Below are 16,778 nucleotides of genomic sequence, written 5' to 3' on the forward strand. Positions count from 1 at the left end.
AACGCAGGAAGAAGTGAAGGCAAGACTAAATAAATTAAAAATAGACAAGGCACCTGGCCCGGATGGCATGCATCCTCGGGTCCTAAGGGAATTAAGTTCAGTTATAGATAAACCCCTTTATCTTATCTTTTGTGACTCTCTTGCAACTGGCAGAGTCCCAGTGGATTGGCGTACAGCCCACGTTTTCCCATTATTTAAGAAGGGCAAAAAATCTGATCCAGGAAATTATAGACCTGTAAGTTTAACATCAGTTGTATGCAAACTATTTGAGGGGTTACTAAGAGATACTATACATGACTTCATAGTAGAAAATAATCTTATTTCTCAGCATCAACATGGGTTTACTAAAGACAGGTCCTGTTTGACTAACATGCTCAGCTTTTATGAGGTAGTGAATGCTAATATGGATATTGGGAATGCTGTAGATGTGATATACTTGGACTTTGCAAAGGCCTTCGACACTGTTCCCCACAAAAGTCTGGTGCAAAAGTTGAGGATGCAAGGACTGGGGAAGAGTCTGTGTTCATGGATAGGGAACTGGCTAATGGACAGAAAACAAAGAGTTGTGGTCAATGGATCATACTCAAAATGGGAGACTGTTAGCAGTGGGGTCCCACAGGGGTCTGTTCTGGGTCCAGTGCTCTCCAATTTATTTATTAATGACCTAGTAGATGCAGTAGTGAGCAATGTTGCTATTTTTGCAGATGATACAAAATTGTGCAGAATCATTAACTCTCAGGAAGATAGTGTCATATTGCAACAGGATCTGGATAGGATGGCTATATGGGCACATACATGGCAGATGAAATTCAATGTTGACAAATGTAAGGTCATGCATTTTGGACGTACTAATGGTCTAGCACCATACAAAATAAATGGGATACAGTTGGGGACATCAAACTTGGAGAAGGACTTAGGAGTACTCATTGACAACAAGTTAAATAATCGTACTCAATGCCAAGCAGCTGCAGCTAAAGCTAACAAAATTTTGGGATGCATTAAAAGGGAAATAAAAACTCGAGATGCTAGCATAATATTGCCCCTGTTTAACTCTCTAGTAAGGCCACATCTGGAATATGGAATTCAGTTCTGGGCACCACATTACAAAAAAGATATTGCAGTTTTAGAGCAGGTGCAGAGACGAGCAACAAAATTGATGCGTGGGATGGAAGGTCTCACTTATCGAGAAAGGTTAGATAAACTGGGTTTATTTAGTCTAGAGAAAAGACGCCTTAGAGGGGATCTAATTAACATGTATAAATACATCAGAGGGCAATATAATACCTTGGCGGATGAGCTTTTTGTCCCTAGGCCTTCTCAAAGGACTAGAGGACATGATCTGCGCATGGAGGAAAAATGTTTTAGCCATTTATTTAGGAAAGGGTTCTTTACAGTAAGAGTGATTAAGATGTGGAATGCATTGCCACAGGAAGTCGTTATGGCAAACTCTATACCTGCATTTAAAGGGGGCTTAGATGCTTTCCTTGCGTTGAAAGACATCCATGGCTACAATTACTAGGTAATGCCTAATGATGCTGATCCAGGGATTTTATCTGATTGCCATTTGGAGTCGGGAAGGAATTTTTCCCTTTAGGGGCTAATTGGACCATGCCTTGTAAGGGTTTTTTCGCCTTCCTCTGGATCAACAGGGATATGTGAGGGAGCAGGCTGGTGTTGTACTTTATACTGGTTGAACTCGATGGACGTATGTCTTTTTTCAACCAAAATAACTATGTAACTAACTATGTAAGTTATTGCCGGTCATGGGATCAAGTCACATGACCCTGCCATAGGAGCCTATCACTTGTGCTAGTCTATCAGCCAATGGGGGATGGCCAGCCCCGGCTCGATGCAGTAGGAGGCGTGTCAAATACTGAAGGAGATGCACTGAACACAGCCAATTACGGCAGTGCCATCTCCTAGCAACAATAAACATAAACAAAACCACGCCATACACACAACTGCAGCCAAGTTAAAGGTATCACTACGCAGATGCGATGTTGTCCCAAAATTTTTTGGGCAGAATGTGGGGTATATAATTGGTGTTGGCTTGTGTTTGTATGTATGACACTTTGGCAACTTGATAAAGGACGTATGGGCCAAAACAGCGAGCTGTCGCTGCCTTTCACTTTACTATGCAATAAAGTATAAGAGCTTATAATACATCTGGAGTGCGTTGCCTATCCTTTTGGAGACTGTGACTTGTGGACCCTCAGGTACAAGGGTGAGGATTTGGGCACGCACTATTGTAACTTCTTAGCCTGGTGTGTGTGCAATTTTCCAGGAGGTTTATTCTGAGGTGCCTGGTCTTGAACTTTGAGAAACTGGTTGGAAAGGTCAGGAGACAATTTACATTTCTTAGAATTTATGGATACAGGATCCATATTGTTATCTTAATCTATCTATCTTGACAAGGCATCAGCCTTAATGTTTTTTGAACTAAGTTTATAAGTGATGCGAAAATTAAACCTAGAGAAAAACAATGCCCAACAGGCTTGTCGTAAATTCAACCACTTAGTGTTCTCAAAGTATTTGAGATTCTTATGATCGGTGTAAATTGTCACAGGATTTTCTGCACCATCCAACCAATGTCTCCATTCTTCTAGAGCTAATTTTATCGCCAATAGTTCTCTGTTCCCAATATCATAATTTTTCTCTGCAGGAGAGAATTTCCAAGACAAAAACGCACATGGGTGTAGTTGCTCAGGACTGCCAGAAAACTGAGACAAAACAGCCCCGACTCCTACCTCAGATGCGTCAACCTCGACAAAGATTTTTTAATATTTGTGTGGACCAAAATAGGAGAAGAACAGAAGACCTGTTTTAACTCTTCAAAAGCCACAACAGCTTTAGGACTCCAATTTGACAGGTCTGCCCCTTTTTTTATGAGATCTGTGAGAGGAGCGACTTTGACAAATGAATTTCCTTTAAAAATTGGAAAACCCCAAAAAGCGTTGCAATGCTCTAAGACTTTTTGGCTGAGGCCATTCTAATACAGCTCAAACGTTCCTGATCCCTGGTCAACCCAGTATCAGAGATTACGTACCCCCAAAATGTGACTTGATTCACCTCAAATATGCATTTCTCCAACTTAGCATATAATCGATTTTCTCTCAACTTGGTTAACACCTTTCTCACATGGTCACGATGGTCACCATGGTCAGACAAGGAAGAGGAAAAGATCAAGATATCATCAAGATATACAACCATAAATTTGCCAAGGAACTCACAAAATATATCATTAACAAAATGTTGAAAAATTTTCCATTTATCATTTTCTCTGATACAAATAAGGTTATAAGCACCTCTAAGATCAAATTTAGAGAAAATCTTAGCCCCCACAACCTGAGAGAACAAATCATCAATCAAAGGTAACAGATAACGATTTTTAACAGTGACCTTATTCAGCCCTCTATAATCAATACAAGGTCTTAGACCACCATCTTTCTTCTGTACAAAAAAATAATCCTGCAACAGCTGGTGAGGAAGAGGTTCGGATGAACCACTTCTGGAGGTTTTCCTGGATATACTCCCTCATGGCCTGCTCTTCTGGCCTGGTCAGATTGTACAGCCGACCACGAGAAGGCATACTACCAGAGAGAAGCTCAATAGCACAATCATATGGTCTATGAGAGCGTAACACATCAGCTGCTTTTGGAGAAAACACATCTGCAAATTCTTGGTAAACATGAGGTCATTTTTGTTCAGTGAGTTTGGTACAATTTAACACAACTGTAAACAGTCATTATTACTCTGAACAGACCAGCTAACCAGCTGACCGGACTGCCAATCAAACACTGGGTTATGTTTTTTTTCATCCATGGTAACCCAAGGATGATTGCATAAGAAGGTAAATTCAAACAGTAAAACTTCATGACCTGTAACACGGTGTCATCAACCGCAGTGATGTGTATCGATTCAGACACTGCAGTTGTCTGAATGGATAACGTTTCCACTAAGGAAATGTCCATGAAATTGCCCACCGCCCCCCAATCGATTAAGGCTTGGTAATTATACACCATTTCATCTTTAATAATGGAGACTGGTAGCATGATAAGATTATTTTCTAGAGAGAATTTCTGATTGCTTAACTGGGTTCTCTCCACCTCAGTCAAGCATTGACCGATTTTGTTAGGGCATGATTGAACAATGTGTCCAAGTTCTCCACAATAGAAACATAACCTTTCAGTATTTCTCCGGTTTCTCTCTGCTAAGGAAAGTTTTGAAAACCCCAACTCCATAGGTTCCTCAGTAGTAGTTGTGACGTTATTATTATTGGAAGGAACAGTTGCACGGATGGATATGTGAGACCGTCCCTAGCAGGGTTGTCTGACTCGTCTGTCAACCCGGTGTAACGTTTGTGGAATTATCTCCGTGGTCATCGCAAAACATGTGCGCTGACACTGCGGAAACCCTCCACAAGCGTTTGGATAAGGGAACCCAGCTTTGGTGCAAATGCACCTATAGAGAGGAATTCCAACCCGCAGATGGAGCTGTGGAGTACAGAGGAACTCGGTCTCTGTACAACCACAGATGCCAGAAAGAGATTGTACGAAGTGAAGCAAAATAGGGCAAGATAGCCACTCGAGAGAGAGTGAGCACAGAGACAGAATGTATGTATGTCCACCAATCTAGTCGCCACCCAGCGACGGGTTGACATACAACAGCGAAGACCAAAGTGAGAAAGCAATCGCAAGAATGGTGATTGCTAGCAGAGACACAAGACGGAGTAAAGACAGAACATAGAATGAATAAAGACAGATCCAATTAGCAACCTGCAATCCAACACGAAGGAACAGACAGGACTAGCTAAATGCGGTCACCACACGTTAAGCGCAATAGCGACAAATCGCTTTCAAGGTACGGTCACAGCACGTTAAGCGCAACAGTGACAAAACGTACCAACCCTAACAGATGAAACACGGAAAATGAAAATAAACAAAGAACGCGAACGCTTGCTAATCGGTTGCCTCACCCAGACAACAGCAAGCGTTCGTTCCAGACAAGACAGACAGAAGGAGTAACCAGTAGCAACCGCAGCTAAGGTTAAACTCCAAGGTTCAGACAAGAGAGATCCACCGCCTCTAACGCTAGGGCGAATGCAATCTAGGAACAGGACAGAACGATTTACTGTCATCCACTGCTGGCGACAGCACCAACGCACAGACCAGACAAGACAGACAGAAGGAGTAACCAGTAGCAGCTCTGGCTTACACTCCAAGACAGAGTACAGAAGGATCCACCGCCTCTACCTCTAGGGCGGGTGCGATCCAAACAGACAGGACAGAACTAGGCCATACAGACAATAAACAATCTGACTGCACTAGAAGGAATGCTAGTGCACTCCCAAGGACTACTCTAAAACAATATTAGCAAACAGTTAGCAGAGGGGCTGAAACTCAAGGTAAGTCCAGCAGAACCAAACCTTTATGACCAGCAGGGAATTCTGGGAGGAAATGGCATTTATACTGCAAGCCTTCAAGAGAGGCAGAACTATCAATAACCAGATACGTGAATGCAAATCCCTCACCAGAACAGCAAGTCTGAAACTTGCAGAGTGAAAACAGGTCTCCTTTCCAGGGACCTGCAGCATGCAGACCTGAAAAATGGTCAAAAAGCTGTCTGCCTGTGCAGACAGCAGAGCAGATCATTACACCCGGATTGCCAAAGCATTAGCTTCTTCAAGGGAGGAAGATACTGGATGGCTGACAAGAATATCATTAACAATATCAGATAGTCCAAACAGAAATTGGTCCATGAGAGCGGAATCATTCCAATCATTCCAATTAGTTGAGACTGCCCATCACTTGAATTCTGTAGCATATTCTTCAACAGTGCAATGACCTTGTCGTAATTCCTTAATTTCTGTACAGTACTGCAGTAGAAGTAACATCAGGATCAGAGTACAAAACAGCCATAGCTTTAAACAAGTTATCCTCTGAGGTCAAGGCTTCATGCTCAGAGGGTAGGCCATAGTCCCAGGACTGTGGATCCCCTTGTAACAGGGATATGACAAAAGACACTTTTTGAGATTCTGAACCAGAGGATTGAGAACGGACTTTGAAATATGACAGAAAGTTATTCATGAAATTACTGAATTGAGATCTGGCGCCAGAAAATTTATCCGGAACAGGCATTTTTGGATCCATAGGTGCGCTGAGTGAAGGAGCAGGGGGAGGCAAAGAACAATCAGAAGCAGAAACAGGCAGTTCAGTACGTGGGGTGGCATTGGTCAATTGAGTCAGTTGTACCTGTTGAGCACATACTTGTTCCATAAGGGCATTTACAGTCCCTGTGAGGAGCAGTATTTGTTGTTGTAACTCCTCCATAGTGGAGACCCCCGTTGGTCTCCTTTTGCTTAGGGGGTATTTGGGCATGATACTGTCAGGCTAGTCTGGTCAATGACTATAGGTCAGACTGTATGCCCATATGACTGACCTATAACCCAGCCAGTAACACCTGCACAAACTCCTACAGAACTACAGTAACCCTGCAGTTAGATGTAGCATACAGACTGACAGATAGTATTCACCAAACAAACCAGTAGTTATTATACAAGTCACAGTATTCACAAGTAGTATAGTCGCCTGAGGCCTGAAGGCTGAGGCAGTCCAGATGATAGGTGACTGCAGACTGATTAAGGCAGTTCAAACACCTTACAGGTAGCGTGGTCAGTTCAAGCCAATGTCGGTCCAGGCAGAGTTCAAGGGAGTCTTTAATCAAGCAGGGGTCGATACAGGCGGCAATCAGACAAGTCCAGGTACAAAGCAGAGTCGGCAACAGGTAATCCAATCGAAGGCAAAGTCAGGAACAAGCAGTGGTCAGCAACGGGAATCAATCTAGAGTAAACTTGGTCAGGATACAAGGCAAAGTCGGCAACAGAGATCAATCAGAGTATGAGCGCATACCCAGCAACAAGCCACAGCTAATGCTATCACGGGCGATGTCTGAGGGCGCTCACCTTAGCTATATACCAGGACTAACCAATCGGAAAGTAAAGGAATCCAAATTAACCAACAACAGATCAGCTGACACGCAATGTACCCACGTGGCTACTTTTTACAGCAGTGGAGCGCGTACTGAGAACGCGTCTGCCGCTTATCCAATGGGAGCTGAGCGCCATGCACTCCAGTGACGTCAGCGGCCCGCCGAGACCCGGAGGTTTACGTCTCAGCGTGGGTCTCGGCGTTCCACCGCTATAAGTGCCCTAAAGACCTTGCACACTTTAATTACACTTGTATGAGCAGTTAGAGTGTTGCCAGCCTAGTATGTTGACACATTCAGTATGTTTGAATTTGAAACCTTGTACCGAATGCTGATGATGAAAACCTGAATCTCTGTACACACGATTTAGGTCCTGATTGGCCAAAGTTGAATATGCCAAATGTGTCAACACTACTGCCTAATTACCCCCCCCCCCCCTCCCCCAGGTGCATTGGTGACTGGAGAACAACTACTGAACATGAAAACATATGTAAAGTGCTTTTCTCCCCAGGACCCAAACTGTATAAAATTGTCTTAGAGCAGTACATAGTTGCAGTTCGTGACATTTTACAAGGGAAAAGGTTATGTGATCATGAATGCGAGAAAAAACAGGTTGCATTTCAGTTTTGATTTAAACGCCTCCAGGGTTGGAGCTGTCTTGATTGGGTGTGGCAAAGCATTCCAAAGAGTAGCAGCAGCATGACAGAAAGCTCTGGCTCTGATGGTTTTGAGTTGGACTCTGGGGGTGTGTAAGTTATTACATTCTGCTGATCTGAAGTTATGGGATGTGTGACACAGTTGCATCACACCTGAAGTCCTCTATAGAATTACAGTTCCTTGTATTATATATCATATAAAGAAAATACATGAATCAATTCTGTCACTTAACAATGTTAGAAAAGGAAGTGAAACATATTCAGGAAAAGCTATCATTCATCCAGATGATTAGATTGGATTTTATTTCTATTTTTGTCCTCCCATTTGTTGTACATGTGACTGATTACGATTTATAGACTCATCCCCAAAAGACAAATAGCACAGCAAACACTTTTTTTTAAGGCAATGGCATAGGACCGTACTCTAGAAAGGGGAAAAACAATGAAAACAAAGAAAATACAGATAGTTTTTCTTGTCTTCAGCATTATTAGTGGTGCAATGTAGATAAGTTGGTAATGTATGGTGAAGACAAAAAAATGACATCAGCTAGTTTATATTCGATGCAAGAGTAAAAATGGAACTACAGTGTGTTAGCTAATCTTACATACCCAGTATGCTGTAATGACAGCTACACTTCAACATGATCAATCACCCTCGTAAGGTTCATAGATACAGCTGTTTTCTATTGGAACTGCTTTTGCTCCTTTGGTAGTACTGAGGACTTGGCTGTAAAACTAACTCTGTTGCTGATTAGTCTGAGCACTATTAGCAACACAGGTGCAAACAAGCAGTACCAAGGAAACTAATCCGGAGTAGGGGCACTCAAGTGCTCTTCAGACTTACTCAGATGTGATCCAAAGTAACAGACAAGGTACAGAAACACCGTAATTGTTTGTGAATAATACAGTTAAGTGTTCTGTCTGTTGCACTTGGCTGATAACTCAATAACCTTCAAGGGCGATGTATCTGGGAGGCATTAGCTCTCAGCAATCTGGACTTCTTTCAGCGTGGACAATAAGCAGATACTCCATACTCCGGAATTGGTCCTACCCAGTTTTTCCTTTAGACTCTAAGCAAGATATTTTTTCTTCTTTTTAGGACAAGTGCAGTTATAGTGCACTTAACCTTTTTAAATTCTCCTGAGTGCCTGCAAAAAAATAATTAAATATGATTATCTTCCCCTTTGCACGTTGAACCATATCCTCTTTCTTCTCCGAATTGCTAGGCAACGTGAACAACAATATCAGAGATCCCATCATGCTTTGCACAGTATCAGGGGTAAAATGCCCGGGCTGTTTGCTAGGACACTAGCTGAGAAGGACTGGCTCACAATAGAGTTGATAATACAATACAATAACATTTGTATAGCGCTTTTCTCTCATAGGACTCATAGCGCATAGATATGTCTCAGATCAATACAGGGTTGCAGGCTGGACTGTGTTGCAGAAGAAATAGGTGTTTACAAATGCCAGACTAAATAGGTGGCTTTTCAGTTTGGACTTAAATGCTTCCATTGATGGAGATATCCTGATTGAGTTTGGCAGGGCGTTCCAAAGTGTAGGAGCAGCATGACTCTGTTCCCAAAGGTTTTGAGGTAGACTCTGGGGGTGACCAAGATTTGATCTGAGATTGTGGGGGGGGGGGGGGTGATGCAGTTGCAGGTGATGCACGAACCAGCAGTAAAATTGCTGTGCACAGGGTATTCACGTCACACACAGCGCACGTTACTCAAATAGCACAACTCACATTACCTGGATAACCAGGTGTGTTGCTACGATAACGCGTGTCACTCTACTTACGTAATTCACATTACCAAAGTAACTTGCTTGTTATCCAGGTAATACGGGCTGAGATAATGTCATTTTTACCTGTTTGTGTATTGACCCCATTATTCCAAACCACTGGAGGGTGAGGAAGAAGACAAAAAGACAATAATAATCCTAACATTTGTATAGCGCTTTTCTCCTGTTGGACTCTAAGGGTGCGCTCAAGGGGCCACCCTGCAGCGTTAGGAAGCCTTGCCCAAGGACTTCTTACTGAATAGGTACTGACCCTAGCCAGGATTCAAACCCTGGTCTCCCACTTTAAAGCCAGAGCACAAGACGCCCTGATTCAGCGATGATGAGTACCTTTTTGCTTGCAAGTAGCTGAAGAGTTATTTTATTTACTGTATGAAAACAACTCCTTTCAATGAACTTAGTAAAAAATGTTATTTGAATTAAAGGATACCCAAAGTGACATGATGAGATAGACATGTGTATGTACAGTGCCTAGCACACAAATAACTATGCTGTGTTCCTTTTTTCTTTCTCTGCCTAAAATAGTTAAATATCAGGTTTGTAAGTGGCTGGCTCGATCCTGACTCAGGCCTGGAACCCACTGAAATCCGCAAACGCAAAACGCAACCGCTAGCGTTTTGTCTGAGCGGTTTGCAAGCGGATTCATGCGCGTTTTCGGTCGCGTTTTGCAACAGTGTATTTTTTTGCTCAGCGGTTGTGTAGCGTTTTGCGTTTCGCGTTTTTATCCTGATTGGTCCTGTGAATTATTTTTAATTTTGTTACAGTGTGCTGAACCGCAAAACGCTAGCAAAACCGCTCAGTTTAGGTTTTGCTGAGCGTTTCTGCTAGCGTTTCAATACTTTACATTGAAGCGCTAACGCTCCCAAAATGCTGCAGGTCCTGCGTTTGCGTTTCCCAGAAACGCAAACGCTCCTGTGGAAGTTGCCCCATCCATTAACATCAGCTGAGCGTTTTGGCAAAACGCTAGCGTATCGCAGCGCTGCCAAAATGCTCAAAAAACCGCTCTTGTGGGTTCCAGCCCTCAGACAGGAAGTGACTACAGTGTGACCCTCACTGATAAGAAATTCCCCTTTTTATCTCATTCTTGCTCTCAGAAGCCATTTTCTGCTAGGAAAGTGTTTTATAGTTAGAATTTCTTCCTTTCTGAGTCAGGACTGAGTCAGCCACTTACATATCTGATATTTAACTCTTTCAGACAGAGAAAGAAAAAAAAGGAGCACATCATAGTTATTTGTGTGCTAGACACTGTACATACCCAGGTCTATCTCATTGTGTCACATGTCACTTCGGGTATCCTTTTAGGCCAGGATCTTAACCACTTCGCCGCCCGGGTACAGTATATCTACGCCCCTTTGGACTTCAGTTCCCTGCCCGGAGCATAGATATACGCACCCCCCCCCCCCCCCGCGCCGCTACCGCCGCTGTCCACGCTCCCGCTCGCACGTGCGCGCACTCCCGCGATCGTGCACGCCGCCGCCGAATGGGAAAATCCATTCCCATTCGTTGATCTCTGCCCCCCGCAATGATCGGCATGCTTCTATGAGTTTTTTCACAATGGTCGCGCTGACCATTGTGAAAAAACTCAGTTTCCCAGCCTCCCTTCCTGCAAGCGTCCTTCCGACGCTTGTAGGACGCCTACAAAAAAAATGTGGCCATCTTGTGGCCAAAAAGTAATACTACACCCAAAAACATTTTTCACATACATTATTTTCACTATTCATTTTAACTCATTAACTCCCACACTCCCCAATTGTTACCAATATTTTTTTTTTGTAATATTAAAATAATAAAAAAAAAATTACAATAAAAAAAAACTTAAATAGTTACCTTAGGGACTGAAATCTTTAAATATTTATATCAAGAGGGTATAACACTGTTGCTTTATAAATTATGGGCTTGTAATTAGGGATAGACGCAAAACTGAAAAAAATGCACCTTTATTTGCAAATAAAATATTGGCGCCAAACATTGTGGTAGGGACATAATTTAAACGGTGTAATAACTGGGACAAATGGGCATATAAGTTACATTAATTTTAATTATAGTAGCATGCATTATTTAAAAACTATAATGGCGGAAAACTGAAAAATAATGTTTTTTTTTTCCAAATGTTTTCGTATTTTCCCATTAAAACACATTTAGAATAAAATAATTCTTGGCATAGTGTCCCACCTAAAGAAAGCCTAATTGGTGGTGAAAAAATACAAGATATAGTTCATTTTATTGTGATAAGTAATGATAAAGTTATAGGCGAATGAATGTAAGGAGCGCTGAAAGGAGAAAATTGCTCGGCTGCTGAAGGGGTAAAACCCCTCAGTGGTGAAGTGGTTAAGGTGCGTACACACGCACAATTACTGTAGCCTGCAGGGATTAGAACTTGATCCCTTGGGTGGAAGGTTAGGCCTGAGTTCTGTACAGAAGCGCCACTAGCCTCTTGGCTAGTTAATTTGCTATAAAAGGGGCATGATGGTGCAGGACACAGTAGAGTGGAATGGGTAAGGAGGAAAAAATGTCCTCATCTGGCACTCGGACAACATGCAGTCCAGATCTTTTTCTGAGGGTCAGGCGCCACGTTAGATTATTAGCAGAAGCGGTCTTGACACCAGCATGTTAACAAGAGCATGAGCCCACTAGCAAAGTTCTGTGTATTTTTCTGCAACAATTCAATAATACACAGTGCAGAAACAAGCGTGCTCAGACCCCAAGGCTTTATTCAATCAAATAAAGACTACATCTCTCCACCTACCCTTGCTCTCTTTAGTTGCCAGAAGGTGAGATTTTTTTTTTAATCAATTATATTAGGGAAGAAATTAATAGGAGTAGGCTTAAAGAGAAATAAAGCCTAGACTAATTAAAGTGTAACTGTCGGGCACAAAATCAAAAAATCAATTCTTTATTTTTATCTGGTAAACAAGTAATAAGGTTACTTTTCTTGTTGATAAATGATCATTCCCCAGTTTACCTCACTCTTATTTGGTACACACAAAATTTGGTACGCAAAAAGGAAGTTGCAGGGCATGCTGGGTTGTCCTTTTTTGCTGCTCTACTTCCCCTCAGACTTAAACTAATGCAGCCTGATTGGCTGAAGCCTCTTTCCCTCCTGTTTTCCTCTCCCACACCCCTGTGCCTCTCTGATTGGCCAGTATTTCTCATGCTGAGACAATGCATTTTCTATAGTGGAGCGCGGGCAGTGCATACACAATCAGGAAGGAGGAAAGTAAGGGAGGAAATGACAAATGGATTGGCTTCAAAATAGCCACACTTAAAGAGAGTCTGAAGTCATAATTAAAATGGCTTTTTTTTCTTATATATAGCAGGGGCATGTGTGCCCCTGCTAAAACGCCGCTATCCTGCGGCTGAATGAGGGTCCTTTCCCCTCCAAATCCCCCCTGTGCTGCCCGGGGAGCGCTTCCGTGTGAGGCCGGGCTATGAGCTGCAGCCCTGCCCCACACGCGTCTATCAGCGGTGGATCTCCGCCTCTCCCCCGTCCCTCTCAGTCTGCCTGCGCTGAGAGGGGCGGGGGAGAGGCGGAGATCAGCCGCTGATAAGACGCGTGTGAGGCAGGGCTGCAGCTCATAGCCTTGCCTCACACGGAAGCGCACAGGGGTAGCAAAATCTATGACCAAGTTGGTCGTGATTTTGCAGGGGGGATTTGGAGGGGAAAGGACCCTCGTTCAGCCGCGGGATAGCGGCATTTTAGCAGGGGCAAACATGCCTCTGCTATATATAAGGAAAAAAGCCATTTTTATTAAGGCTTCAGAGTCTCTTTAAAATGGGAAATGCTGAGAAGGATTTTCTCTTTTTTTACTGTAGAAAAATCACTAACATCAGCAGTGCAATTATGTAAGTAGAGCAAGTATTTATCTACTTATATATGTGTTTTTTTTCTGAGATAGTATGGCTGACAGCGACTCTTTCAGGCTGGGTTCACATTTCATTGGATTCCTGCTGTGCCTGGATGTCCTGTCACCATCCATTGCCCAACCCCTTGCAGATTGCCTCCATTGTCCAGCGCTGCATAATATGTTGACGCTTTATAAATACAATAAATAATAATAATAATTGTGTCCGTTGCATATATCACATGTCTGGTGTGTGAAATGATTGTGTACCACACAAGGGTGTATTCTGCTTACCTTAACAGAGGTAGCGAATACATTGGTGACAAACATGTATAAATGGGTCCTATACATAGCAAACTATCCGTCAACATGTCACTGGTCCCATTTTTCAGTAAACACCCCTCTATGTTCTTCACACCTATACATGTGTCAGACATTAAATGCAACAAATGCAATTAATTATAAATACCTTATTTTAGGCTATGATGTCATGGTCACATGATTGTAGCAGACTCATCTTCTTTTGCACTTCCTTCACTGAAGGCAGGTTACTTCTCCTCATCTTTAGTGGATCTAAACTCAGAACTTCCTCTCTGCTCTAAAAGATTAGGCACTGCATGTTAACCATTAGGAACAAAAAAAACATTAATTTCAATTTATGATAATCTTAAACAAATGAAATATTTAACTAGAATACCTTTCAAGGAGCACAGAAAGGGTTAAAGCATCTGTCTTTTCCTGCAGCGCTGTGATTCACACCTACAGATAAGGCACTCCCACAGATATTTACCCTCAAATGTAGCAAAACACAGCTGTGCAGTTGATTTCTCCAGCATTTATATGTGAAATGAAAACTTTTCATTATTTGCTATGAAAGATTTTGGGGCTACTTTAATAACACTGTGCTACACGACTACACGACTATGGGAGGAAAATTCCAAATGGGAGGAGCTTTGGCACCCACTTCCAAACTCCCAGTTTGCACAGGAACTAGCCTGACAATTCAGGGTAAGAGAGGAGGAGGCAGTCTAAAATAAGTGGTTTATGATAGCTTGCATTTTTTTATACAATACAGAATGGGTGCTCTGTTAGGCCTGCTTGCTAAAAATTGGAGTTAGAATTTAAGGAATAGTGAGTATTCTAATCTACTTTGCTCTCAAAGACATTTTCTTGGAAAAGTATTTTAACCACTTTGTATCCAGACCTTGTTTTCCCCTTATGGACCAGAGCAGTTTTGACGTTTTAGCTATGTCCCTATTCAATCAGCAATAACTTTATCCCTACTGACTACACCTAAATGATCTTTATATCGTTTTTTGAAGACAAACCAGGCTTTCAATGGGGGGTATTTAGTCCCAAGAACAATTTTGTTTTTTTTAGGCATTTTAATGGAAAAAAAGGAACAAAAATGAAAAAAAAAATGCATTATTTCTCAGTTTTTAACAATTCCAGTTTAAAAATAAAAAGTGTCACAGTGATAAAAACCATGCCACCAGTTTTATGTCCCCCCCTAATATAGTCAGATGTGTCCCGAGAATCAGCCCAACCTTCCCAGTATAGCCAGATGTGACCCCAATATCAGCACCCCCGGTATAGTCAGATGTGTCCCTTGTATGTGTCACCCCCCAGTACAGAGAGACAGTAACGTCGCCAGGACTGGCACCCCTCATTATAGGCAGATGTGTCCCCAGGATAAAATTTCCAAATCAAGCTGCCTCTCTCACCTTACCTCAATCCAGCGATGAGCCTGAAGCCCGAGCCTCCGATCCCCGCTCTGCACACAGCCGCATATTCCCGGTTACCCGGGTCCCGGCTTGATGACGTCATTGTGGGTTGGAGGATGCCACAGATGATGTATATATACTGTAGCGGTGGATTAAGTGGTTAAAAAGAAATTAGCCTTTAATTTAATTGTAAGTAAAACCGCTATTACTTTTATTCCCCCCACCCACCTCCCCAACTTGGCCTTAGACTGCGATCCATACACTACCGTACCCTCTCTTAGGCATCAGCCTATATGCACGGATTACTGCACTTCCATAACCCTCACAGAGGTTAATACCCTTTAAATAATCACAAAAGAATGCACATAGGGACAATTACTGCCTTGATGCAACTACAATTAACACCACGTGTTGCACTCCTGGGGGTAGTGCCACCACCTCGGGAAGGATACAACTTAAACTCCCCTTATGTGGTCCCACTCACCAGAAGCGCGTCTTGTCACACTGCATATAAACATAAGCCGGTCATCGTGACTCATTCAGGGGCTGGAGGAAAGTGGCTGACGTCCGGCTAAAAATACATATCCGCTCGCTAGTCCGCCTAGCGACAATAGAGGGCGGCGTCGTGGGCGGACTAGCGAGCGGAGGGGGCGCGGTTATGTATTTTTAGCCGGACGTCAGCTACTTTCCTCCAGCCCCTGAATGAGTCACGACGGTGATGAAACGCGTAGGGCGGAGCCTGAGAAACGTGATGACGTCATAATAAGGAAGAAGGTGATCGGGTAACGTGCACTCTGTGTACCGCGGCCGAAGTGTGCTGTTTTTTACTGTTTGATCCCCTCCTGGCGATTTTTATAAATAAATACTGGATGTACTTTTACAAGTGAAGCTTCACCTTGGCTGACCGGCTTATGTTTATATGCAGTGTGACAAGACGCACTTCTCGTGAGTGGGGCCACATAGGGGGAGTTTGGGTTGTATCCTTCCCGAGGTGGTGGCACTACCCCCAGGAGTGCAACACGTGGTGTTAATTGTAGTTGCATCAAGGCAGTACTTGTCACTATGTGCATTCTTTTGTGATTATTCAAAGGGTATTAACCTCCGTGAGGGTTATGGAAGTGCAGTAATCCGTACATATTGACTGTTTTTAAGGTGAAGTGACCTTTCCCATTGCTGCGATCCCCTGTTATATTGGGTACCATAGGAGCGCAGTGATAATTTTGAAAATAGGCATCAGCCTATGAGAGTGATTAGATTGTAAGCCGTTAGGAGGGACAGTTACAGGGGCACTACAGCGAAAAACTGTAAAATTTAAAATATGTGCAAACATATACAAATAAGAAGTACATTTTTTCCAGAGTAAAATGAGCCATAAATTACTTTTCTCCTATGTTGCTGTCACTTACAGTAGGTAGTAGAAATCTGACAGAAGTGACAGGTTTTGAACTAGTCCATCTCTTTATTGGAGATTCTCAGGGATATATTTATTTTCAAAAGCACTTAGTGAATGGCAGTTGCTGTGTCCAACTGCCAAAAAACTGTGTAGGGAGCAGGGAAGCTGGCCAGCATCATTATTTAAATCATTTTTAGGGAATATCTTTATAAAGAATAAAGGCCATGCTGAGAATCCCCTATGAAGAGATGGACTAGTCCAAAACCTGTCACTTCGGTCAGATTTCTACTGCCTACTGTAAGTGACAGCATTATAGGAGAAAAGTAATTCATGGCTCATTTTACTCTGGAAAAAATGTACTTCTTATTTGCATATGTTT

At 42.7% G+C, this 16,778-nt stretch overlaps 1 long non-coding RNA gene across 1 annotated transcript in view; it reads right to left on the reverse strand.

The window, feature by feature from the left end:
* The window catches only part of LOC137544913 (uncharacterized), a 40,221-nt gene extending 23,734 nt beyond the window's left edge, over nt 1-16,487 (reverse strand). The window contains exons 1-2 of the long non-coding RNA XR_011025939.1: nt 16,413-16,487; nt 13,752-13,880 (exon numbers count right to left, since the gene is read on the reverse strand). This is a non-coding gene — a long non-coding RNA (uncharacterized lncRNA). The remainder of the gene's footprint in view (nt 1-13,751; nt 13,881-16,412) is intronic.
* Between the last annotated feature and the right edge of the window lie 291 nt (nt 16,488-16,778).

The sequence above is a fragment of the Hyperolius riggenbachi genome, chromosome 2, assembly GCF_040937935.1.
Source record: "Hyperolius riggenbachi isolate aHypRig1 chromosome 2, aHypRig1.pri, whole genome shotgun sequence".
NCBI lineage: Eukaryota > Metazoa > Chordata > Amphibia > Anura > Hyperoliidae > Hyperolius > Hyperolius riggenbachi.